We start from the raw sequence: 24,424 nt of genomic DNA, 5'->3' as shown, positions 1-24,424 counted from the left end.
TTTTTTTTTTTTTTTTTTTTTTTTTTTTTTTTTTTTTTTTTAGGATGGCAAAACTGCTCAATACTGAATACACACAGTAGGCTATTGCAAATGTTAGCAGAAATGGTAAACATGTCTTGCAGGGCTGTCCCCTCCACATAAACCTTCTATAGAGAGGCGGGAGATGAATTGCTGAGGTGAATGATTCAAAATAACTGCAATAATTGTGGGTTGCTTTTTGGTTGCTCTTTGTGATAATGTGATTGCTTCAAAGTACATGATGTCTTCCCTCCCAGAACTCCAGTCAAAACATGGTTTGTTGAAAACATCTCCCTTTTATGCTTCGACTGCCTGGTATTTACATTCTCCACTCATTGTTTGTTCTCGTTTTCCTCTTACCTCCACAGAAATGCCTACTGAAAGTTGTGCCATTTGTTAGGGACAGCCTGAAGATGTTGACTCTTCTGCCTTCTCTGCAGGAGTCTTCTGTGCAGTGATGCTCACCGCAGCTGTGTCTGATTTCCTGAATGGTGTGCAAGGTAAACATGTGAACAATTAGCTGTACTAAGTGACTGATATGGTCATATTTTCTAGGATTCATTGATTTTACAAACACAAAGTACTGTTAGCACGTAATCTGACCTTGCGCTTTCAGGGATTTGTTACACAGGTCATTAAAAAACCTTCTCTCCTTTGAGGTCTGTAGGGCTATGCACTACTATATGTAAGGCTGATGCTTACATCCTCGTTTCCAGAGGTAAGCCCCAGGAGGAGGCATGAAGTTAGAAACCAGGTATTTAGTTGTTGAGAGCTGGTATATACTTTTTTCTCTTGAAATGTGGAAAAAAAATCTTCACATGCTGCAAATTAACTAAAAAGGGAAACACTTAAATGGTAATCAGAGGCTTCCACATTTCTTAGAAGTAAGCATTCTCCTCACGCCCCACAATTAATTTATTTCTAGGCAATTTACTAATTCTAATTAAATCCCTACTTCTGCAGTTTCTATACAGTCAAAATTTCTATTAGAAGATCTATTCCAAGGTGGAGAGGTGGAGGTCATGTGTTTTTTTTTTTTTTTTTTTTTTTTTTTTTTTTTTTTCTGGAGATTATTTTTAACATTTTTGGATTTCATAAGTCTTCAACTCAGGCAGCAGTTGCTCACGAAATGGAGCAGGTAGGAGAGCTTTTTTTGTTTTGGGCTGTTTGCAGAACAATTTAGCTAGTAGGACAGGATGGTGTCCAGCACAAGGGGCGTGAAATATTGGTGCCAAAAGGGTGCGAGGTGCAATGGTTTGCTAGATAACAGCAGTGGAAAGGACCCCATGTGCCCTACAGCAGTGGACACCACACTGTGCAATCCAAATTAATCTCGGTTTACTTTTGGCACCAGATTAAGGAGTGCAGTTGCTGTGTGTAGGCTGCCCTTAAGTGGTTTTCTTGGTTGACTAAGAAGAAAACTTTAAGGAAAAATGTTTCTTGATTTAGTCATCCTAACTGTACATCCATGTGGGATGATCCCCAGATCATCTAAATCATTGGTGATCAACATACAGCATTTACCAATACAGACAAAACTAAATAGCGTTCTGCAGTTGGGAAATATGATAGTGCAAGAGGGTAAAAGTTCAGAAGTCTCTCAGAAAAGGAGCCTTGTAAAATACCCAAGTCATTAGTGAAAAAAAGACTAAAACTCAATGAACCTCTTGTGCATGTGATAAGTTATTTGGTGCTTCCTCACCCACAGCACTAACTCAGGCCCTACCTGTTTGTTGTATTCCTCCATGGCCATGTGAATGAAGAAGTGTTGTCAACCCTGAGACCATCAGAAATACTTTTGTTGATTTCTGTAGATCTGAGATAAAGCCCTACAGCAGTACAGGCAGAGCTCGACAGGAGGAAAAAAAATAAAAATAAAATAAAATAAAATAAAATAAAATAAATAATAATAATAATAATAAACATTTATTGAAGTTGGACGATTTTTTGGCAGCTGGGTCAAGAAACAGTACAGCCTGGTCAGAAAAGCCTCTCTCCAATTTATGCAGTGCTCATTCCTTCAGTGCAACCACAGTAGCAATCAGTTTTAATCAGTTTATCTTACATTTCACAGGCAGCCTTGTTGCTGGTGCCTATATATGCTTATTATTATTTTGTGTGTCTCTGTGTGTGGGGGTAAATGGGTAGCTTCTAATCAGTGCCTGAAGGAAAGTCAGCCCTAGCTGGTAGGGCTGCAGTAAAAAAGTTCATGTTTGTGACTAGAGCAGTTCAACTCCTAATCTGTTCCTCCTGTTAAAATACTCTTTATTGCTGGTTGTCAGTAAAGACTGACCAGTAAATGAAGGTTCCCACTCCATCTGGGTGCCAGATTACGGGGAGGGGAACTGCTCCCTTTGGATCTTGAAACATTTCCTAAATTGAAGCAAGGCTCTCTCCTTGGCTGGGAATAACTCCCAGTCATCATTAGAGGGAGCTGTTGCCCCAGCAAGCCCCAATCTCCCTTTGCACTCCTCCAGACCTGCTCTGAACTGCTGTGTGCAGCAAGAAAATTCAATGGATTCATGAGTCGGCACCTTTCTGTACTGCGCTGCCAATCATGTCAGCTCTTGAGGGTGCTTTGTAAATAAATATCTTCATTTTAATTTCTCTGGTTTTCTGTGTGCAACAGGAGAAAGATTTCTGAGCTGAACTGTGGTGGCACTGTGATCTTCCACTGCTGGCTAGGGGAGCTGGACAAGCCTCTTAGCCCTTCTGTTAACCTACATTAAAAAAGGAGGGGAGAGCTTTGACATAATTTTCTCCTGTCATTTCACCCGCCCTTTGTCTGAACCATCAGTCTTTTCCCTCATCCTGACCCTGTTCTCATTTCCATCACAACTGGAGTAATTGAAACCAAGCCAGGGAAGTTACATGGATGCAACTTCTCTGAATGAGATCAGAGTTGGACTTTTGTGGAAAAGGACAAAGGCCTGGGACCAACATCTTAGCAAAGTCAAGCATCTGACTCAGTAGTTAACCTTTGTTTTTAACCATTTTTCTTGGAAAGAAATGTCAGGATTGTGGCTCGGGGCACCACCGTGTCTCAGTGGATTCAGTGGTTGTTTTCCTAAATGGGGATGGGCATGCTGTTAGGTTTTGTTTTCTGACGAGAAATGCGTGGAGATTAGATACATGGTGTCATTGACTAGTCACCGGTGTTATTCCAGACTGATGATATCACATGGCATATTTCATACCGAAAGGGAGTGTAGATTGAATTACTGCAGACCCAGCATGGGTTATACACGGAGTGTGTAAGAGCATATTTTAGCCCTATGAAGCAATATGTAGGGTATTGTTTTAAATGTGCATGGGCTGAATTAAAAATGTCAGCTATCACGAGGGTTGTTTTTCTAACGGACAGGAACAATTGTGTAACTAGATCCCCGTGCTTATTAAACCTAATTCAGATCAGTGGATATAATTTAAATAGGAATGAATTTGCCTGTTTACTTTTACTATCTCAAAGCTGGGAGTTGGCTCACTTGCAGCAGAGCGACTGCGCCCTGTATACCTGTAAATCACCATTCTTAAAACTATGCAATTCATGCAAAGCAGATAAGGTTATCTCGGTATGTGCAGTTTTCCTCCTACTCTGCTGTTTTTCCTATGGAGCACACTCGGTAGTGTCCCTGCTCTGAGGTAATATTTCATTTTCCAAAGCAATTTGTCAGGTCTGTAAGTGTGACTATTCAGCATGTAAATTCGATGCATAATCCTACTGCTGTCATTTTACTCATTTAAACGGACTGAATACAAGGCATATTTTTGTAATCTGCCTGTGCTCTCTCGGGACAGCTTTGCAAATGACATGTTACATTCCCAAGTCTCAGCCAGGCTAAGAGGTTCATTCAGTGCCAATAAAGAGCAGTTATTTCCTAATAAGTATATTAACTGCTCAAAATGCAGTTCTGAAGATCTGAGGAAAAGCTCTGCTGGAGAGAAAGCAAGGGGGAGGGAAGCAGCGAGTGCCTCTGCTCAGATCATGCGTCCGTCAGGAGGGCTTCCAGCATCTGTATATTTGTTCCTGTGGGGTGATGCAGGGGCCTCATGTTAAGCTGCTCTGTGGTCAAAGGACATACCACCAAGGAGACAGTGTCCAGGAGCCGAGCAAACTTGCTGTAAGCTAGCAGCAGCCAGCATTACCACCAAGAGAAGCAGGTCTGCCTGTTCCTGGCCTGCCTGTAACCACATCCTAAGCACAGGTCTGGACTCTGAAGATTTTGGGGAGCAGCAAGGAAGGCCAGGACTTAGTGGTTGGTTTAGTGAGCTCAAAGTGTCAGGTTAAGCTACCTATGGAGACATTTAGACCACCTGCACAGCCAAAAGCTCCTGCCTGCCTCAGCCCCAGAGTGCTGGGACATAAAGTCCATAAATTAAGGGGCTGCAAATGGAGGTCTGTTTTCCTCCCCCAGTGAAACCCCTGCCCATCTTTGTACCTTTGTACTATCTTGGGCCATTTGGTTCAATTAGTGCTGGCATCTCCTCCAGTGAGTTCCCTTTGCTGTTTGTCCTTTTGCTGTGTGGGGCTGTCAAGTCACAGGTTTACATTTCAAGCAAGGAAAATATATATATATATATATATTTTTTTTTTCATAACGTTCAGAACTGAGCATTGGAATTCACTACCAGAGGATGCTGTAAAGGCCAAAATTGTAAATGAGTTTTCTTTAAAAAAGGGTTTAGATAACTCATGGAATAAGAGTATAGTGACATCTATTTAATACAATGATCTCAGGAAGGCCATTATTATCTAATTGGTGGGAAAGGGATCATTCTGTGCATAACCTGTTCTATTCTCTTTCTTAGAGCTTAATCTGCTCCCTCAATCCTCCCCTTAATCTGCAAGGGCTAAAATTCAGGATAACAAATGGGTCTGCTGGACTTTTGATCTGATCTAGCACAGCAGTTCTTCTAGTTCATAAACAATATTTTCATAATTTGTGAATGGAATTTAACACGTGGACATGCATCGTCACACTTTGTACATGCATTATCATCTCCAAATGCAGTAGCTTATCTGGCAAACTGTACGGTCATGTATTCTCAGGCAAGCACAAGATCTGGGTGTTAGCTTACAAATGTGAAGTTATCCAGTTCTGCACAACACAGATAAGGCCAGCTATGTTAAACTTCCGGTGTATTTACTCCAGCTGGTACTCAGCTTTGGACACCAAGGCTTTAAGAAGAAAGGAGAGCTGTGAAACTTCCTCTCTTTGGTATACAACTTTAATTACAATCAATTATTTATTCCACAAATGATTATTTGTAACTGAACATTTCCAAGGAATATACGGAGACTGAATTTGCTTTTATTTGCACGGGAATGATTTATTTATAGTTACTGGATGGGAGATGATTTGAAAATAAGCAGGATCAGACCTTTTTTATTTTAGGTAGGCTGGGTCAGAAACAGCAGAGCGAGGGAGGGCTCCTCCTGCCTGTCCTCTGCCTGTCCCACTGGCAGTGCAGGTGCAGGCAATTAGGAATTTTTGCATCAATATGATTTTTGTTGCAAATGCTCCATGAAACAAATCTTAAGTAATAGGAAAAGAAAACAGAAATGACCCACCTCTGCTCCCCAAGGTCTTCTACAATTGAAAAGACCAGCATGGTTGATCATGCTGCTTTCTTCATGGTCATCTCATGATCGTGTGAGAGCTTCTCAGACCGAAACCAGTACCTACAGCTGGCCCATGATGCATGCCATGTGTTAATAAACATGGTCACAGGAAATATTTTGGGTGCTATTATCAGGTAAAAGGGGTTTTCTTCCTGCTGGGAAGTTCTTGGAAGCTGGCACATGAGGAAGGGCCAGCCTGGGGCTGCTTCTGGGTTCCCTGTGCTTCTGGGGGCATGGAGGAGACATCTCGGGGTATGCTTCAGACATCTGACTTCAGGTTCATGCAGAGGACCTGTGGGATTTATCAAGAAAGAGTGAGGGAGAGGTACCAGGCCACATTCTTCCACTGTGGTGTTTAGAGGAGGCATGCAGCATGGCATCACCCAGCAAACCTGGCCTCCAACGCAGCAGGCAGTGCAAAGCCTGCATGTCATGACAGACACTTTTAGCAGCAAACCCCATAGACGGCTCCCAGATATGTTCTCACCACCACCTCTGACAAAGACGCGGGAATTTTAATGCTCAAAAGTGCTACAGCGGAGCTGTGGCAGAGTGGGGCTCCTGGCCACTAAAACACAGCAAATAAAGAAGTGGTTTCGTTCAGAAAGGCAGTTTCTGCTTTTCATTCAGAGTGGGAAGCTTGTGACAGGATCCAGCGAGGTGATGGAGGGAAGTAACCTTTACACGCAGTGGGAAACTGAATTAATTGAAGAAATGCCTCCCCTGTCCCTACCCATCTCCCAGCCCCATCTTCTGCCTGGGGAGAGAGAGGATCTATCAGAGAGCAGCCACACTCTCGTTTTTCTCAATGAAAAGTAGGAAGCTCTCGATGCAAGTCCTGCTTCCTCCCTGCCGGCCAGGGCAGAGGCCGCTTTCTTGTGGGGGGGGGGGGCCTGGGGGAAACCACTCATTGTAGGGCTTGGCCTTCAGGGCTATCGCTCCTGTCTGCGAGTCATGTGCTTTAATCCTCCCAAGTGGACTGCCCTGCAGTTTAGCATTCCCCGAATTCCTGCCGCCTGCTGACACGGAGCCCATTGAAAAGGCAGGGCCAGCGGCCGGGAGGCTGCAGGAAAGCTTTGCAGCAGCCCGTGTGGGGCGGCCACTGCTCCCCATGCGCTTTGTGCCAGGAATTCCTTTCTATTCGGAGCTGCCCAGGCCAGGGACGGATATAGATGGGGAGCAGCAGGAGAAAAGATCTGGAGAGTCGTTGCTCGCACCCCAGGGCTGGATGCCCGCCTGCTTCCAGGGCAGCAGCCTCCAGCACACCCGTGAAAAGTAATTGCACCGATCTGCTGGCTAACGACATTTTTCTGGGAGGATGGGTCTCATAAAGCTTTACAGTTCTTGGGGAAAGTTTTTTTTTTATTTTTTTTTATTTTATTTTTTTTTATTTTCCTCTCCCAGGAGGGTGAAAAGTTTCATCCCTGTTGTGACCCTGTTTCACTTCACTGATCCTGAGCAGGACTGAAACTGAAGGCTGCTCTTACCTCATTCACTTTTGTAAAGTGGAAGCAATAATAATACTAATTAGAAGAATTAATGATAACTGTGCTTTCTTTCTCTGTCTCATATAGTGTTTCAAGAGTGGTCAGTAGTACAGCAGGAGCTTGAGCTTTGTGGAAGACCCCTAGAGCTGCCACTGCAATGCAAATATCACAGGGGTGACTTAGGAATAAAAAAAAATCACTGAGGTGTCTGCAGCCTTTGGAAAGAGTGAGAAATTTCCTTGGCCATCTGACCTTGTGAATGCTTAAAGAAACTAGAAGTCCAGAGGACATCAATAAGATGGCTCTGCTGAGTAAGCGTTACACTTGTGGGCAAGTGCTGGGTTCCCAGGCAGCAGCAGGACAGCATAGATCACAGTTATATTTTCTCAGCCTGTTATGGTTTCTCTTTTTCTAAGAATTTCAGTGACAGGTAGGAATTTGGAAGCTTCTGCATGCTGATAACATTGACCGTTAGGATTTGACGAGTTTGAAAGACAGGGCTATGTTGTCCCCAGAGATATGCAACACTAACCATCCATGCATCATTTGTGGACGAGTGTTTACATCTTACAACTTTCTGAATCAACTGTCACTTTTTCTCATTCTCCCTCTCTCTCTCTTTTTTATGAATGAAGTCTGAGGCAAGCCAGACAGAAAGGAAGGCTGCAGCATGTTTTATAGCTTGTGTTTCCTTCTGGTGAGGATGTTACATTTGCTGAAGTGAATTTCTGAAAGAGATGTGGAAGGGTTTTCTGGCCAGGGGTAGGGGATATTTCATTCATGCAGGAAGTTGCAAAAGTTGAACAGAAAGTGTATATTCTAGAAGTTTCAATTAAAAAAAAAAAAAAAAAGAAGAAAGAAAGAAAAGTAGGCTGGAGGGTAAAATTGCAAAATACCAGCTGAAACTCAGAAAATAAGTTCCCTTCATAGTCCTAGTAAAGTTTAATGTTCATAGTAATAAGAAAATTCTTTTAAATCCAAGACATCAGAATACTTTCCCAGCCACTGTAAAATTTGGAAAATGCTCATTTCTATGGATGTATTTCTGTGACATATAGCAGCTACCTCCCACATAAGCTGTTCCAGTGCAGAAACTTCAGACTAAACATGGGGAATTCTCCGGAGCAGGGATGGGCAATATGGACATAATAGTACTGGAGTTTGGGTTTGGAGAGTGTAAACATGCTGCTGCTGAGCAAGCCACCAATGCAGCAAGAAATGGGAATGCTGCTCTGCTGTTCAGAGGGGACACACAAGCTGATCTGAGTGGGGACTGTGGTTTAAATGCCTTTAATACTACACATACCAGTGCATCAGGGAGTGGAAGCTGATGTGTTCTAGCTTTGTTCTGCTAAGTAGTCAGGTTTTCCCATTTGTTTGCCCTAAAACCCCACTGTGAGACCTGCAGCCTCAGCAGGCCAGATGCCAGGGGGTTGAGAAGGCTGAGCTGGCACAGGCAGTGAGTTATACCTTACTGAACCACAGGGACTCAGAGCTTCACAGGTTTTAGTGTCAACAAAGGTACATTGTGGCCATCTAGGCTAACCTGTGTCACATGGGTGAAAGACTTTTACTCCAAACTTTCTACACAGGGCTCATATCTTCTGTTTGAGCATCTGTGTATTTTTAGAGACACTAATTCAGTCTCAATTTAAAAGACTTCCAATGAACTTGCCATGTATCCAGTTAAGGTTATGCATAGACAGAGCTAAAGCTGTACAAGCCCTTTATGCAGACCAATTACCACCAGTTTAATCCTCTCTTACATCATTGTTCTAAATGGATAAGTTCCCACGTCTAAGCACACGGGAGGAAATAAATGAGTTACTGAAGATGTCCATGACATGAAACCTGGTAAGTGACCATGTGCACACCTTAAGTTTGACCCAGTGAGAAATGTGTGAGTTTAAACTGTCTCTATAGTGGATTTCATTTTCATTAGGATCTCGGCTATCACAATTTACTTTGCAGCTACATTATGCTAAGGACACATGCACCGTCAGGCACTGGCCATTACTGTGGCTTAGCTGATAATCAGTGGCATGATTAACTGCCTGAATTCACTCAAGCACCCAAGCCCAAAAGGTAGAGGGTGGAAAAAAGAATCTAAATAGCTATATTGTTATCTCATTTAGTTGTCCCTGGACAGATTTTATAAGCTAGAGGAGGCCTTGGATACACTTCAGAAGGCAGCTTACTGTGCTATCTGAAAGTAAAAGGAGGCAAAATTTACATTTCTCCAATGAGAAACGGGACCTCTAACTTAAGCTTTTTCATTAGAGAAAGCAGCCTGTGATCTTCAGAGGTCACAAGCATTCCCAACAGCAGCTTAGTGTCTCATCCAGTTAAAGAACTCCTCCTGTAGCTTAGCGGCCTCCTGACATCATACGAGGGCACTGCTGCGAGGCCTGTAACTGCTGTGCCCATGTGATCTCATGCAGTCAGATCCTGGACTGGCAAGTAAAGTGACAGGTTGACCCAGCAGATGGTTTCATTAGTACTGCACGGGTCATGACAGCATTGCCCGCAGTAGCCTGTAAGCATATTGAGAACCGAGTGCCAGGAGAGAGAGGCAAAGCAAAAACAAATTTGCAAAATCATCAGGTTAAAAACCTCAGGGAAATTAGTGGGACACAGCTGGAACCTGTATGAAGGACTGGTTGTCTGCTGGTGTGCAAGCCTATCTTTCCAATACACTGGTGTGCAAGTAGTTGAGATAGGCTCTTAGAAGCACTCAAAAATGTGAAATGCACAGAGGTCTCTGCCTTGTGATGCCTTTTCCATCATTCCTAAACACTTAGTGTAGTAGTAGTTTATAAAAGTGATGCTCATTCAACAGTTTGGTGCCTCTCAGCTGCCTTGCAGCCTAATTGAACCAACATCCCCAGGTTGCAGACCCATGAACCCAGTGCACAATGGGACCAGAATTTTTAATGGTGTATTGTGTGGGTCAGGGACTGCTCCTGGCTCTGTCTGTCTCCAGAGGATCCCATAAATGGTGGGTAGAAAGGAGCTCTTGAGGTCATCTAGTCCTTCCTCCCTGAGGGAGCAAGATTTTTGCCAAGTGAAGTGCAGAGACGCTGCATGGATGGGAGCGTAGCTCAGGGCTTTCCAGAACAGAGCATTTTAACATCAAAAAACACTGAAAGGGAAACAAAGGATAGAGGAGGGAAACATAGTTTTCCAAGGGAAAAAAAAAAAAAAAAAAAAAAAGAGAGACTCCAAGTGCAGTTTGACATCTATCATGAATCACAGAATCACAGAATTTCTAGGTTGGAAGAGACCTCAAGATCATCAAGTCCAACCTCTGACCTAACACTAACAGTCCCCACTAAACCATATCCCTAAGCTTTACATCTAAATGTCTTTTAAAGACCTCCAGGGATGGTGACTCCACCACTTCCCTGGGCAGCCCGTTCCAATGTCTAAGAAAATGAAGAAAATATAGTCAAATGGGAAGGAGAGGAAGGAGTAGGACTGGAAAAAAGTAAATCATTTTCTGTGTAATTTGGGTGCCAAAAATTGAAAGCTTCTACTGTCATGGGGTGAAGGTTTGGGGTTCAGCAGCAATTTGAAGACAACACTTGGTTGCATTAGAAATGAGTATTTACCCACTGCTGGTTATAATCCTGGCCCTGCCTGCATGCACAGTGAAGCTGACTGGCCTCAAAAGTATGGTCTCTGGCAAGGTTTTTGCTCTGCTGAATGCGGATGCTATTGATCTGCTGAGCTTAATTAAACTGCCTGACTATTTCAGCTTGAACAATTTAGATAAGAAAATGACTATTCTTCCCAGACTGTCAGAAAGAAACCACTAGCTCTCTACTTTATTTGGTGCAATTCTGTCATTGTTCTGTTGCCCAGTTTGTAACACTGAACTGTCTCTCCTCAAATTAAAGGCTGCTCTCCATCATGGATCAAAATTTCTGTCTTGCTTGCCCTCTAGATGGCAAACTCTCCTTATTTTTAGAACAGGAAAAAGCTGCAGTGGTTGCTGCTGGCTTTTACAGTTGTTAATTTGCAGTGCAATTTCAGTTTGCATTTTTGAATCAGCCAGACACAAAAAGAGCAAATCCCAGCAACAGTAATGGAAGAGGAGGGGAAGGGGGGATCAGTGGTGACATATGCGAGGTTCATAGGGAGATTTCTCGTGAGCTGAAATGTGAAATAACAGGAATTGATTTACCATATGTATTGGGGAAGTGCTGCTTATCCCCTGCAGCTGGGTGCCGTGGAGCTCCAGCAGTTGCTCCACTTGGGTGCCTCAGTTGTGGCTGAGGCAAGAATAAACTTGACCTTTTATTTGTTTGTTTGTTTGTTCATTTATTTACTTATCTTGTTGGTGAGAAGAGCCTCAAGCAAGGAGCCAGGGCTCCCAATTACTCTGTAAGCAGCAAGTCCTCATGTTTAACCCTTGGTTGGTGGTTCCCTGTACTTACCTAATGTTTGTCTATAAATCTATTCCTCTTTTTCAGCTCCTTTCTCCTTGTACATATTTTCTTCCCTCTTTCACAGCCACAACACAACCCCAGGACTCTTTAATGCCCAGTTATCACCTCCACTCCCAACCCCCCACCATCTCTGCCTGCCCTATTCCCATCTCCCCTAAAAATTCAGATCCAAAATGTGGTCAGCACCTTCACAGAGCACTGTGACAAAGTCACAAATGGCCATCTGTAAACTGCCCCTCAATATCTTATTCTCCAAAAGATGCAGATATTTTAAGTCTTAAGAAATGGAGAGTTTGGTGGCCCAGGTCTTTGCCTTCCCACCCCCTCTCAGAAGTGCAGGGCCTCAGAAGACTATGTGGCCTTCCAGGGTGCGATTTATCTGCTTAAAGTGGTTGTCCACAGTGCAGGCATCTATATCTGAGCTAGTCACCTGGACTGACTTTACAATCAGTGGAGAGCTGTCAGGAGAGTTCGGGGAATCTAGGGCACTTGATGAAGTGGTCACCCACATTGGTCAGGATTGCTGTTATTCTTAAATTGTCCATAAAGGGAGCCTGGACACCCTGCTTAGATGGAAAGTCATATATCATAGATAGAATTAGGGAAGTGGAATCTCATTCTTGTGCCTCTGGTCAGCTGAGGTGACATTTTTATTGTATCTATTTCTTGGAATTCAGAATATTTCAGACTTCCTCTTTGTGCAGGAAACAGAAGAGTCTTTGACATGGCTAGTAAAACTTCCTTCTTACCTTCTCCTTGAAAAGTTTTATAAATCAGTTCTCAAACATTGTATTAGAGGTAAATAAAATATGCTAGCTCACTCTTTTGAAATGCAGGGAAAGAGTGTAAATGAAATATTTTCCAAAGTAGAATTGTGTAAACACCATTTCTTTGTACACTCTTGATTATAAACCTAGTCATGAATGTGAGGTTTTAGAAAGGAACTAGTTCTTATTTCACTTTTGGTATGATGAGAAGGACAAAGAGATTCAGTTGAGCATCTGTATTCACTGTCCTATCTACTATTGAAATATTTTCCTAGGGCAAGTGAAACACCATTTGTCTTTTCTCAATCATCAGATCTCAGAGTAGAGAAGCAGTGAGTAACTTCCAGTCTATATAAAGTCAACATGACAAATTGTTCCCCTCCCCACTGCAGTATTTGTTTGTTTCCTTTAAGATGATATGTTGATATCAAGTGGAAGTGCACATTCCTAAATGGGAATATGTTAATGGGGTAGTAGAAATTTCAGAGCTGCACACAACCAGTTGCTCCTCTGTTCACTGCTCATTTGCCATGTTAGTACAGGTCTCTTTATTTTCAAGTAGCTGAGTCAAAGATCTGTGACAGAGCTTGATTTCTTATGCTTCATATAACCTAGTTGGAAAACAGTCATTTAATAAAAAATGAAAAATAGTTTATGCTAACAAGTGCAACCTTCTCAGTATTTTCCACCTACAAAATAACCACATTCAGATCCACAAATATTTAAATACAGAGCTATGATGGAAAGCAAAGGACTTGTGAATGTTATGGCCTGGAGGCCACAGTGATGGACCAGATTGATCCTATTGCAGGTCCTGCAAATGCAAAAGTTAGGGACAGCACCTGCTTTGCAAAATGTATGTAAAATCACACCAGCTGATGACATCTGTGCTTTAGTTGTGTGGTCTTGATCATTGGTATGTGACTTTTAGTTGCAAATTGGGCTTAGTTATCAAGTGGATAGTTGTAGAAGGCTGGATTTATACTTTAAATATTTGTTGGAACTGTGACAATCAAGCGCACTCTTGAGATATTAATGAAAGAAATGTAGTTGTGTGAAAGGCACCAGTGTTAGATCTCACTTTATTACTTATTCTAAGCAGAGACCTTACCAGAATTACACTAATTACATTATTATGAGCACACTGTCGGAGAGCAATTATTACCCATGGGAAACTATTATTTTTTATTAATTGATATGTACTTAAGAGTTCCAACCACGAATTAGTGCCTGTGTCCTAGGGGTTATATCAGTGCAGGAGTAAAAGACAAAAGTCCAAGGGAGAGGGTCTAAGAGTGCCTTTACCAGAGTTTGTCTTAGAGGTAGTTTGTATATAGGTTGTTTGGAACTTTCCTACTGGGAGATGCTCTTTTAGCAGAACTAACATTTGCATTAGGGGAAATGTAAGTTGTGCATGAAAATGTTGAATTTTATTTTGGGAACCTGAAATGATGGTGGGCCGCCTACTTGTCTGGAAGCATGCTTGGTGTCTCTCTCAGACACCTGACAAGGAAAAAATCTGTCTTACTTCTGACCTGGGGGCTCAGTGCTGGGGGAAGAGATGGGCAAGATAGTCCCTGGTAAGTCAGGTTTCCTAGAAAGTTTAATGGCCTATACCTCTGCATACCATGAACTCTGGGAATGGGTGAATAGAGGCATTCAGTCCTGTGAATGTTCTGGAGGGTTATTACCGTTGGTTCCATTTGGCATGAATATTTTTTTCTGAAACCCTGATGCCTTCTATGGAATAAAATTTTCACTGATGGCCAAATGTACTGTATAAACTTCTTTAGTGTGCCGGTTATTGCTGACTGATAATGTTATGATGGTTCAAGCAAGATAGCAGGTCCATGGTTTAACCATTCATCTCAATAGGTTCATCATATCTCTGGGAACATGTTTAAATCCAAATTTATTGCTTTCATTGCTATCTCAGGATAAACTCTACCCAAGTTAGTCTTTTGATGCTTTGTAAATGCATACCTCACCACTGGCTGTTTATCTGACATGTCGTATGGAATTAATGGTGTTTATTCCCAGTTGACCAATTTGCATTATTGCCACCTTTACCCGGCTGCAGGATATACTTGAGCTGACCCTCTGCAATTAATCACACCCATCAACACAGCCTGTGCGACCTTCACTCAGTCACATTCACCAGTTGACAGGTATTGATTCCTTATAGGAGCATGTATTTGCAGAAATCTCTGTTAAGAAAAGCAGAAATTCAATCTCAGACTGTATTTTTGCCTAGATACATGTACCTTGCAAGTACTTGGTTCAATTCTGGATCAAAAAAGGAAAAGATTTCTCATGGACATGGCACTCTCACCTAAGACTAGAAACCTCTAATTCTTGGACATATCCACACAGCTTTATATACTTTTTTTTTTTTTTTTTTTTTTTTTTTTTTTTTTAATATATATATATTCAAGTGCCAAACAGAAATATTTTATCACTGAGGCTATTAAAGTCTAAGGGAGAGAGATGGCCTTCTCTAGGCTGTACTTTAGATCCCTGAAAATCAAACCAAGTAAGGTACCTTTATCTTTCACTGACAAGTCTTCAGCTTACAGACAATCACGGGCTAAAATGGCCAAAGAAAAGACAGAATATTCCTCAGGGAATCTCCATTGGCATATTTTCAAATGAAGACCTAGGTGAAAGTTAAGCTTTCCCTAAAAGGTGTAGGAACTCAATGTTCCTGGCAGAGAAGGGTCTTGCTTAGGACAGGTTTCAGGTTTGCCATATTCCACTTCAATCATTTTCCTAAATATAAGGTCTAGTAACATTTCAGATGACCTGCCATAACCCACCTGACCTTCAGTGTCTGGAGAAGGACACAGGTTTCCTTCAGCTTCTGTGTCACATCTAGCAGTATCATATCTATCTCATATATGCAAGGGCATCTTAAATGGCATCAGACACCTACATTTAATTAACCCAAATCTGCTTGGGAGTTATTATATAAAAGTCCCTTTCCAAAAGGTTAAGTATCCTTCAGACTGTAGGAGAGATCTTGGTATTCACAAATTTTGGGGTGTATAATTTTTTTTTGTTTCTGTGTTGTATGTTTGCAGCATGCTTTGGAGGAGGTTCCTGTGCTGTAATATTGAGCACTTGGCTGATCTCTGGGACTTCTCATGACAGTCCTTGGGAAAGGTATTTATTGACAGATTCAGCTCTAGGTGGGCTGAATTACCCAAGTTTCAAAGACTGATCAGAAAAAATGGAAAGGTAGGAATATATATATATATATATATATATTATATATATATATCACAGCCTTGTGGTAATTTTGTTTCAATTGCCATATTTAAAAATGAGAATAGTCAACATTTAAACCACGTCCTAACAGGTGAGAACAAGAGCTATACCTTTCTTATCTTTTCCTTCTTTCTTCTACATAACTTCTTTTCCTAGTAAGATCCTTTTGGCAAGGGAGCACCACCTTTGCCACGGTGTCATTGCTGTTAATGGTTCAGGAGACCATCTTTGACTGAAGGAGCAAAATTCAGGGTCTTACTGCTTGTTCCAGTTGACAGGACATGCCAGGGATAAGCCAGGTTTCTCTTTGCCATAGCCTTATTATACCAAGGGAGGATGAAGCCATTGTTCTGTGGTGGAATCAATAAGAGATGCTGGGAGTGCTCACAGCACTTCTACCTGCCCTTGCAGCCTCCTTGGAAGGACAGACTGCAGGTACATCTGGATGCAGCCCAGAAACATCTGTACAAACTATGGTTAGTCTCCTGCTGGAGAAGCCAGATCTTCTAAAAGAGATGCCTAAAATCAGTGAGTTGAATAGTGCCTGCCCCACACAGTATCTCCTCAGAAAATCTCTCCTCTTTCTGGGCCAGTACATACTCCCTCTTTGTAAGTTTTATTTGATATTCTTCTCTGGATCAGATCTGATGCTTTTCTGATACATTTTCTATCAGCCTCTCGAAAAACATTTCTCAGTGGAACGCTCATGGCCCACATATGCTTTCCTTATGGCCATGACTGGAGTGGACACATGCACTCAGTGGGGGTGGAGTCTGCAATTGTTCTCTTCTCAGGGAGGCTTAGCCCAAACCAGAACACACTACTTCTCTTTAGTACGTACCGTTGTTTTCCCCAACAAACATGGCTGGGCAACAGTCATTTTAAAGTGACATTGAAACAGCATGTACTAGATTCTCCTTTTATCAGTGGTGGTTTTAGCCCTCCCTCTGCACCTTCATCAACTTCATTGAACTTAGTGGCAGTGTTTTCTGTGAACAAGATCAGATAACAGCTAGTGTATTTTATACTCTTGCATCTGTGCGTAGCATATCATTCTTTCCTCCCCCTAATACACTCATTTTCTTAAACACACATTTAAACTGCCTGGCTAAAGTCTAGTGTTAAACTAAAGCTTTGAAACTTCCAATGCAAAATTAAAAAAATCAGACTTGTTGGTTAGCTAGAAAAGCAACAATTTATTGTTTACTCTCTTTATCACTAAACCTTGTTAATCTTGTTATCACCCAAGTAGGAATGATAAGTAAAAATTCAGTACAGAACTATTTTGGCAACAACTGCTTTGCTAACAGGCTCCAGTGGATTAGCAAGACTATGGGAATTGCTCTACAGTAGTGTTATCCATCAGTGTGTACACACCTGTTTACTGTTAATGGTGGAGTGGGTTTAGCAGTGGCGACAGCTTTTTGGATAGGAGCATGAGGGAAGGCCATGGGGACGCACCCCTGGAAAGCTATTTGGCCACCTTCCAGTGAAAAGAAGAGAAGCCACATCATCTTGTGGAAAAGAGTCATGCAGAGAGAAGAAAAGATGGAGTTGAAAAGACTCTCAGTATGCACAAATGTGGGCATTAGCCAGTGGAAACTGCCAGTCCAGCAGTATGAGTTTCCTCTGTATGTTAGAGAGAGAATCTAAGAGCTACCTAGGTTCTGTGTGTGTGTGTGAAGAATAAACAGGTTCCCAAAGCAGTGTGGTGGCATTCCTGTGATTCCTACCCTCACACCCAAATTCAGAAGCTCTGCAATGTTTAGGTGCAGTGGTTGTTATGCAGTACTTCATTCCAGAACTGGTGCACTTCAGGGGTTAGAAATGCCTGTGGCTTTCCACAGAAACTGGATTAGTCTTGCTTTGATCTAGATGTCCACAGTGTAGAAACACATGTAGGTGGCAGTCACCATTGGCTTTCTTCATAGTCAGTGTGGGACAAAGTCACTTTCAGAACACTGTCCCTCTGAACTATTTCAGGTATCTACCTCAGTGTGAGATTAATTATGCCCAGATGAGCCTGTTTCTCTTCACTGATGAATAAGGACATCTAGATGGTTAGCTCATGGGTAAACAACTACAAGGAACCCATGGGACTGCTGTCCAGAAGAACAAGCAGAAAAAATGAATCTGATGGCTACAAGCTATGTGTATTCTCTGCACGGCCACATTCTTCTGGCACTGAACTTTTTGCATTTTGTTGTGATTAATGCCATATTTTCTACAAGTAAATTTTATCGAGGCCATTTGGTGACCTTTGCAGCCCTTCTTTTGCACTTTGGTATGCATTTTTAATCAATTCCCTTTGGTCTTACTGAACTTTCCTTTTGAAAAGCTGAGTCTTGAATTAACCTGCTAATATCAAACTTTTTTTTTTTTTTTTTTTTTTTTTTTTTTCAAAGTCAATTCCATTGCTGCAATAACCTTACTCTGATCTCATTGTCACTTACACTACATATAATTTAATGTCTAACTAATCCATCTCCTAAACTGTCCATTTTCAGTGATCTTGTCTTAGTGGCTTGCAAAAGTCCTCATGCATCTACCAAATCATACTGTATGTTTCATGTGTCTTTAGGGCTGCCACATGCAATACTGAGTAAGATTTCAATCTGTCTTAATTTCCCTGTAGGAATATTTGCTTCCAGGAACAGTAGGAAAGACTGTAATTATTTCCTCTAGTTCTGCCCCTCAAAGAAGCACCTCAATTTCTTGGATATTACTGGCAGGGTAATAAAAGTTAAGTGCTTCTACCATGTCTGATAGCTGCAGTTTCTTTAGTTTTGGGCCCTACATGATCCTACTGAAAGTGGATAGTAACCTCCATGTGCTATTAAAATTAAACATATGGGACTGAAAGGATCGTGGTGATTCACTCCATGCCTTGGAAATCAGAGGTAAGGAAGGTCCATGAAGCACCCAGTTTGTCCCATTCCTGACAGCCTACATCCATGAAAACTTCTTAATACTCTCTCATTTATCAAGACCCTTTAGGAGAGCTCTTACAGCCATCAGAACTAACATGCCATAGAAAGTGAGGAGAAGAGCAAGGAAATTAGCAGAAGTCTGGAGCATCTATAAATTTCTGTATCCTCATACTAAGATAAAGTATGTGCTAGTGGAAAGACTTAAATTATCCCATTAAGTAGACTGTGGCACAAGCTAAGAAGAAAAGCAGGATTTTTCAGCAATGTCTTTCAGTATTTTTGTGGGAGGAAACACCTTCCTTATCCCAATGAATGAAATGCAAAGAGACTGTGAGGCAAAATCTGCAGCAAGCCTTATACTATGGACATTTGCAAAGCATTCTGTCCTGGAACAAAGCAGACAATTTTGAACAATTAGGTTTACATAATCCTGGCTTCATTCTGCCCTAGTGCATGTCACTGCTTTTGAGACCTTAGCTAGTATCTCTGTGTGGAAGCATCCGCACACCATAATACATTCCCTATACCATTTTCCATTGTGGTTTGCTCAGAGATTTTTTTTTTTTTTTTTCCAAAGCTTTCCCTACACAAAACATTGCTGTTTTACATATAAAACAGTGGTCTGGAAGAGAGAAGATTGGCACTATGCTGCATGCAGAGAGGACAAATCAGTTCCGTACTCTGTACCTTGTTCTGTATTTATGCTGCTGCTCGGGCAAGAAATCTGTGTTACTGGTTTGGGTGGAATGTAGAACAATGCTGTCATTCAAAGAATAGTAAAATGTAATAGATCTTTCAGACACCTCTGTCTTAAATCAAGAATGACTTTCAGCCATTTATATGGGAAAAACAAAACAAAACAAAACAAAACAACAATTTGATCATATAAAGGGCACATTTTTAACACATCTATAGTATGATAAATTCTTTAGTGCCAGGTGCAAAATTTTTAATATCAGGTGATAATGTCAAGCTGCCTTCAAGCTGCACACTTTATGTGACACCTTCTGGAACTAGCAAAAATCATACACCTTTGATCGTGACATGGATTTCTGGAGAAATGGGTAAAACTGTTTGGAATGGGCTCTGGTAGCATTTGCAAACATGCCCCATTGGTTTTATGGTGAAAACTCCCTCTCCTATCACTCAGACTAACTATCTGATCCAACAGGTGCCATAAACATGTCCATTCCAGAAGGTGTCATAAAGGAGGAGGACTCTGTTTTTATGTTTTCCATATTCTTTCCCCCCTCCCATGCCTCCAGCTCACATTGCAAAGCTTCTCGATTTGAACACCAGAATTGGAAGAACTATGAGACAGTGGCAGAAATGGCCATTATAGTGGGTATGATAGGGGAACCAATGCCAAGAGTTGGTGTGAAAGTTAGACTGGGAACTGCTGATGGGTGCAAACAATTAATGGAAGGAGATATGGAACTGGATGAGAGATATGGAAAGGGAGAGGCTGAGGTTACTTGGCCGATACAATGGGGATCCGGGAGATGTGGAAAAGTGCAGATTTCACCTGTTTCATGAAAGATCAGTAGGTGTGTGAAAAACATAAGGTATGACATCACTTAGTGAGTAATGAAAGTAATTTGAGATACTGAAAATTGTACGTAATATAAAGGGTGGACACTTCAGCTGAAAAATCAGACATCAGACTAGGCCAGCTCCTTTGTAGTCAGTGGAGAGCTGGTCAGTAGCATTAGCAGAGTTTATGAAACACTGATATTTGGCCAAATGTATTTCATCTGGCCTCACTCATGCAAAACTGCATAATTTTGTGATGCCTTAGGCTTTTATCATTAGACAGAAAGCCAAATACTGTCCTCACTGTATAACCAATTTATAAATGTTTGTTTCCTGCATTGTGAATGGCACCTTCATGTGTTGTTCACCGAACCCAATGACTTCAACGTTACTCAATTAGTAATGAAGAAGCATGAAACATTAAAGACTGGGGACTTTGGTGACTTTATGCACCGATGTTTGGCACCTCATCAGCAAGCAAACACAGGTTTCCTATGGACATAGTTATACACTGGTGGGGGCAGAACCAAAGTCAACAAACATCTTAATTACCCTAGGTACCATATCCGCAAGTATCACATTACAGACCATGTACTTCAGAGAAAGCCGCAGCTTAGCTGCAAGGAGACCAGAGCCTTTGCATCAAGAAAGGTCAAAAGTCAGAGGAAATGCCAATATAAGCAATAGTCACAGTAAAGGAGCTTAATAAAGCCCTCACCTTCTTGTTTACCCTTGATTTCTCATTTATTGTGCAATAGAGGAAAACCTAAATGCATAAAGGCACAAGAAGCAGCTGGACTATGTTTGCTCAAGAAGGGGACTCAGCTGACAATGTCGACAGGAACTGGGTTAATCAAACCACACTGGTTTTCTGCTCATCAATGCCCAGAGGCCATGCATGCAGGAGTTGGAATTAAGTCCTCACATTTGGACTGACGGATAGAATGCTTTTAAAAACTCCACAGCAGAAGGGAAAAATTGCCACTGATGTTGAGAATGCAAATAAAGTAAATGGATGACACTGATGCAATTGCATGCCTGGTGCGTATACACAGTTGTTTTAATTGCATGTGAATACCAGGTAATGGCAGATATCACTGGACAACTTGTACCAGGTTGTCTTCCCACCTTCCCATTGCCAGTTTGGCCTGTCTCTGGTCACAAGTATGCTGAAATAATCTTTCTGTCTTAACTCAGATCTCAGAAAACTACAGTTACAAGTCCCAGATATGCTGAGGTGGACATTTAAGTAGATGTGGTCAAGACACCATTATTGCATTGTGGCATGAGGTGGTTGGTGGTATGAGGTGGCTGGACCCTTTGCAGCCTGGTCAGCCCCAACCCCAGGCATCGAGCACCTCCATGGGGACAGTGATTAACTGAGGCCAGGCCAGGCCAGAATATGGGCCTCTGGTTGGGCCCAGGTTGGTGGTGTTCATGACTGTGAACAGATGGAGACCTCATGTTAGAATTGTAGGGGCAGGAACTGATGCTCCATGGGGGTCTGAAAGTGACCTGTGGGCAGATTGTAGTATACTCAGTTGAGGCAGGCATAGTAAGGGCTGTGTGTACACTTCAGGCTGTGGCAACTCCTCAGGAAGCACTTTTCTGTGTAGGTGACCGGGCACTGACACAGAAAGGTTGTGGAGTCTCCATGCTTGGAGCTATTCAGAAGCTGCCTGGATGTGGTCCTGGACAACTGGCTCTGGGTGTCCCTGCTTGAGCAGGGATTGGACTAGATGACCTCCAGAGGGTCCTTCCAACCTCAGCCATTCTCTCTGTGATTCCTACTAATTTCATTTGCTTCCTTGGGTCCTGTTGGATCTGTGCATGTCAGCAGCTCCTCTCTTAGTACCAAGGTCAAACTCCCCTGAGTAACCACAGACCTCACCTTGATCTTTGTTCTGGACCTTGTCTGTGTATTATCTAGTCTAATTGATGTCCTTCATCCTCTGCCACCCGCCACCCCTAATAAAGCGAATATGCTTATGCAATGATGTGAATATACAGTCTATTTCCTTTTTGCTTAACATGCTACAACTGGTCCTTACCAAGGAGTCTGTCTGAATTACCAAAAATTTCAAGTGGTCCCTTCACTGTAGTGCAGCTTTGTGGGACAGATATAAGGTAGTGAACAACCACAAATTAATTTTCTTCATGTTACTAAATGTTAATCTTTGTCTCTTTCATTGTCTTACTGTTGATTCTTGTTTTCTTCATTTCTTGTATCTTCTCTTCTTGAGGGGAACCCCAGGGGATCTGCTGGGATGTGGCACACATGACATACCCTTACTGAAACCAAAAGCTCAGATGCTTGGTGAAGGGTAGTGCAGAGTCTCCACTGATTATTTGTGTGGTGTAGGGCAGATTCCTTAGACATCCAAAACCCCTGGAGACCTGCCTGTCTGTCTGTGGCTCAGATGGCCTATGCTCAACATAGCCTTCATGTCTACTTGTGCCTCCAAGTTTAAGGGAGTGCTGAGTGAGTCACCTTCCTGCTGTATTGGGCTTAGCAAAGAGCAGAGCCAATGGAGAGCAGTGATAGCCACATTTAATGTAGGTGCTCCAAGTAAGTGATCTGAACATAATGTCTTGTGGTCTGTGAGGTGCTCAGATGCTGCACTGATTGATTTCAAATGGTCAGCATTTACCAAAAGCATTTCAACAGTTATCTGGGTTGAACGGTTAACTCCAATAATAAAATCACCCATTTAGCTATGTGATCATTTCAAATAGTCTGTTATATAGTAAATCATACACCTGCTCTCAAGTCAGTACTAGTTGCCTACATTTTTTTTCTCTTTTAATACATCTCACTGTCTTAGGTAAATTCATCCCAGTAATTACATTTTTTCCTGGTATACTATCTGACTTTTCATTATTACCCCAAAGAAAGTTTGCTTTCAGACTGAATGCAGAATTAGATCCTCAGTCTTACAACAGAAGATAGTGGCTGTTTATCAATATCCCATAGAAGCAAAACTTGTGGATTATATACAAGCTGCTAAATGTAGTCATCCAACAATTAGTCTGGGTTTCAGAACCTGGGAGGTGGGTGATTGCAGGTCATGCCTGACATGGAAAAACATGAATGGGTAAAATGAGTCTTCCACATTCACGAAAGGTTTAAAAAATTGCAAAAGCTGCTGCCAGGTCACCTGTAACAAGTTTCAATTCCCAGAAGCATGTGGGAGAATTTTCAAAGTCAAAAATCAATGGCTATGAAATTACACATTAGTCTAGGGGAGTGTACTTCGCCTGTTTTCACGGCTAACATTCATCTTCCTATAGTAATAGTGGTGCAGACAATTTGCCACGGTAAAGTTGATCTATAAGTGTTTTAATTAAAGTTCTGACAGCAAATTGAAATCTTATTTTACTTGCAGGACAGACAGATTCATTTCCCTCTCATCTGAGAACTCAGGCTTAGAGGAGGACCTCAGGTTTGGCACAGATTTGAGAGGGACATTAGGAAAATACACATGCTTATCAAACTCTAAGTCAATGCTGTTATGTCTTTTCTTCTGCTCTGCAGATGAGGGGCTGTAAGAAGTGGGTTGTTCTTGTGGCTTGGACACTTCTTGGACATCAAGACTCATCAGCACTCATTGGTCTTTGGGCACTTTGAAGCTGGCTTGTATGGTTGTGTGGATGTATTTTCTGGATAATACCTAGGCAAGAGATGAGGTATGCTGTCCACTCTGAGGCAGATTTAGAGGCTGGAGGGAGGAAGAAGATATCACGGAACAGAATAACACATCTCTGAGGAATCTCTAACTCCTTCCCTCACAGCAGAGGAAAGGGGCAGCAGAAAGGAAGGAGAGGATTATCATGGGGCTTTGGAAGGGCAGCAGACAAGGCTTGAGGAAATGCTCAGAAATGATGAGGAAACTGCAGCAAGAGTTTATTGCAATTTTTATTGATTTCCATGGCCTTGGTAAGCTGTGTAAGACAAAGTATGAGGTTGAGCAGGTTTAAGAAAAAGGAAAATTAGGTAGTTTCCCACAGTGGAAAAGAAAAGTTATACTTCTGAGACACAAAGAGAGACCCCACTGGTCTTGGAACAGCAGCAGGATCTCTGCCAGGGCTGTGTGCCAGGTTTGTGGGGATGGGGCTTCCTGGGCACATGCAGAGCAGTGCAACAGGATGGAGCAAATCCCCAGCAGCACTAATAACTGCTGATGTACTCGTCCCCTAGGGCTGTGACCCTCCCAGCTTCTGAAAATAGGCTGTGCATATTGTAGGGTTGTATATGCAGGGACAGCGAGGTGTGGGAGAAATTGGTTCTGGCTGTGTCAGTCACTTTGTCACCCCACAGTATGTTGTGTGCACTGTCAGGTGGGACACA

At 42.1% G+C, this 24,424-nt stretch overlaps 1 long non-coding RNA gene across 5 annotated transcripts in view; it reads left to right on the top strand.

The window, feature by feature from the left end:
• Positions 1–24,424, top strand: part of LOC118162863 — a 57,165-nt gene that overhangs the window by 14,898 nt on the left and 17,843 nt on the right. For 4 of the 5 annotated variants that reach the window (XR_004748676.1, XR_004748674.1, XR_004748677.1 and 1 more), the window contains exon 2: positions 387–518. This is a non-coding gene — a long non-coding RNA (uncharacterized LOC118162863). Of the gene's footprint in view, positions 1–386; positions 519–8,916; positions 8,983–24,424 lie in introns of all 5 variants that reach the window. The other variant, XR_004748675.1, reaches the window with a different exon arrangement.

This window comes from Oxyura jamaicensis, chromosome 2, assembly GCF_011077185.1.
Source record: "Oxyura jamaicensis isolate SHBP4307 breed ruddy duck chromosome 2, BPBGC_Ojam_1.0, whole genome shotgun sequence".
Taxonomy (NCBI): domain Eukaryota; kingdom Metazoa; phylum Chordata; class Aves; order Anseriformes; family Anatidae; genus Oxyura; species Oxyura jamaicensis.
This window is presented reverse-complemented; position numbering and strand designations above follow the sequence as displayed.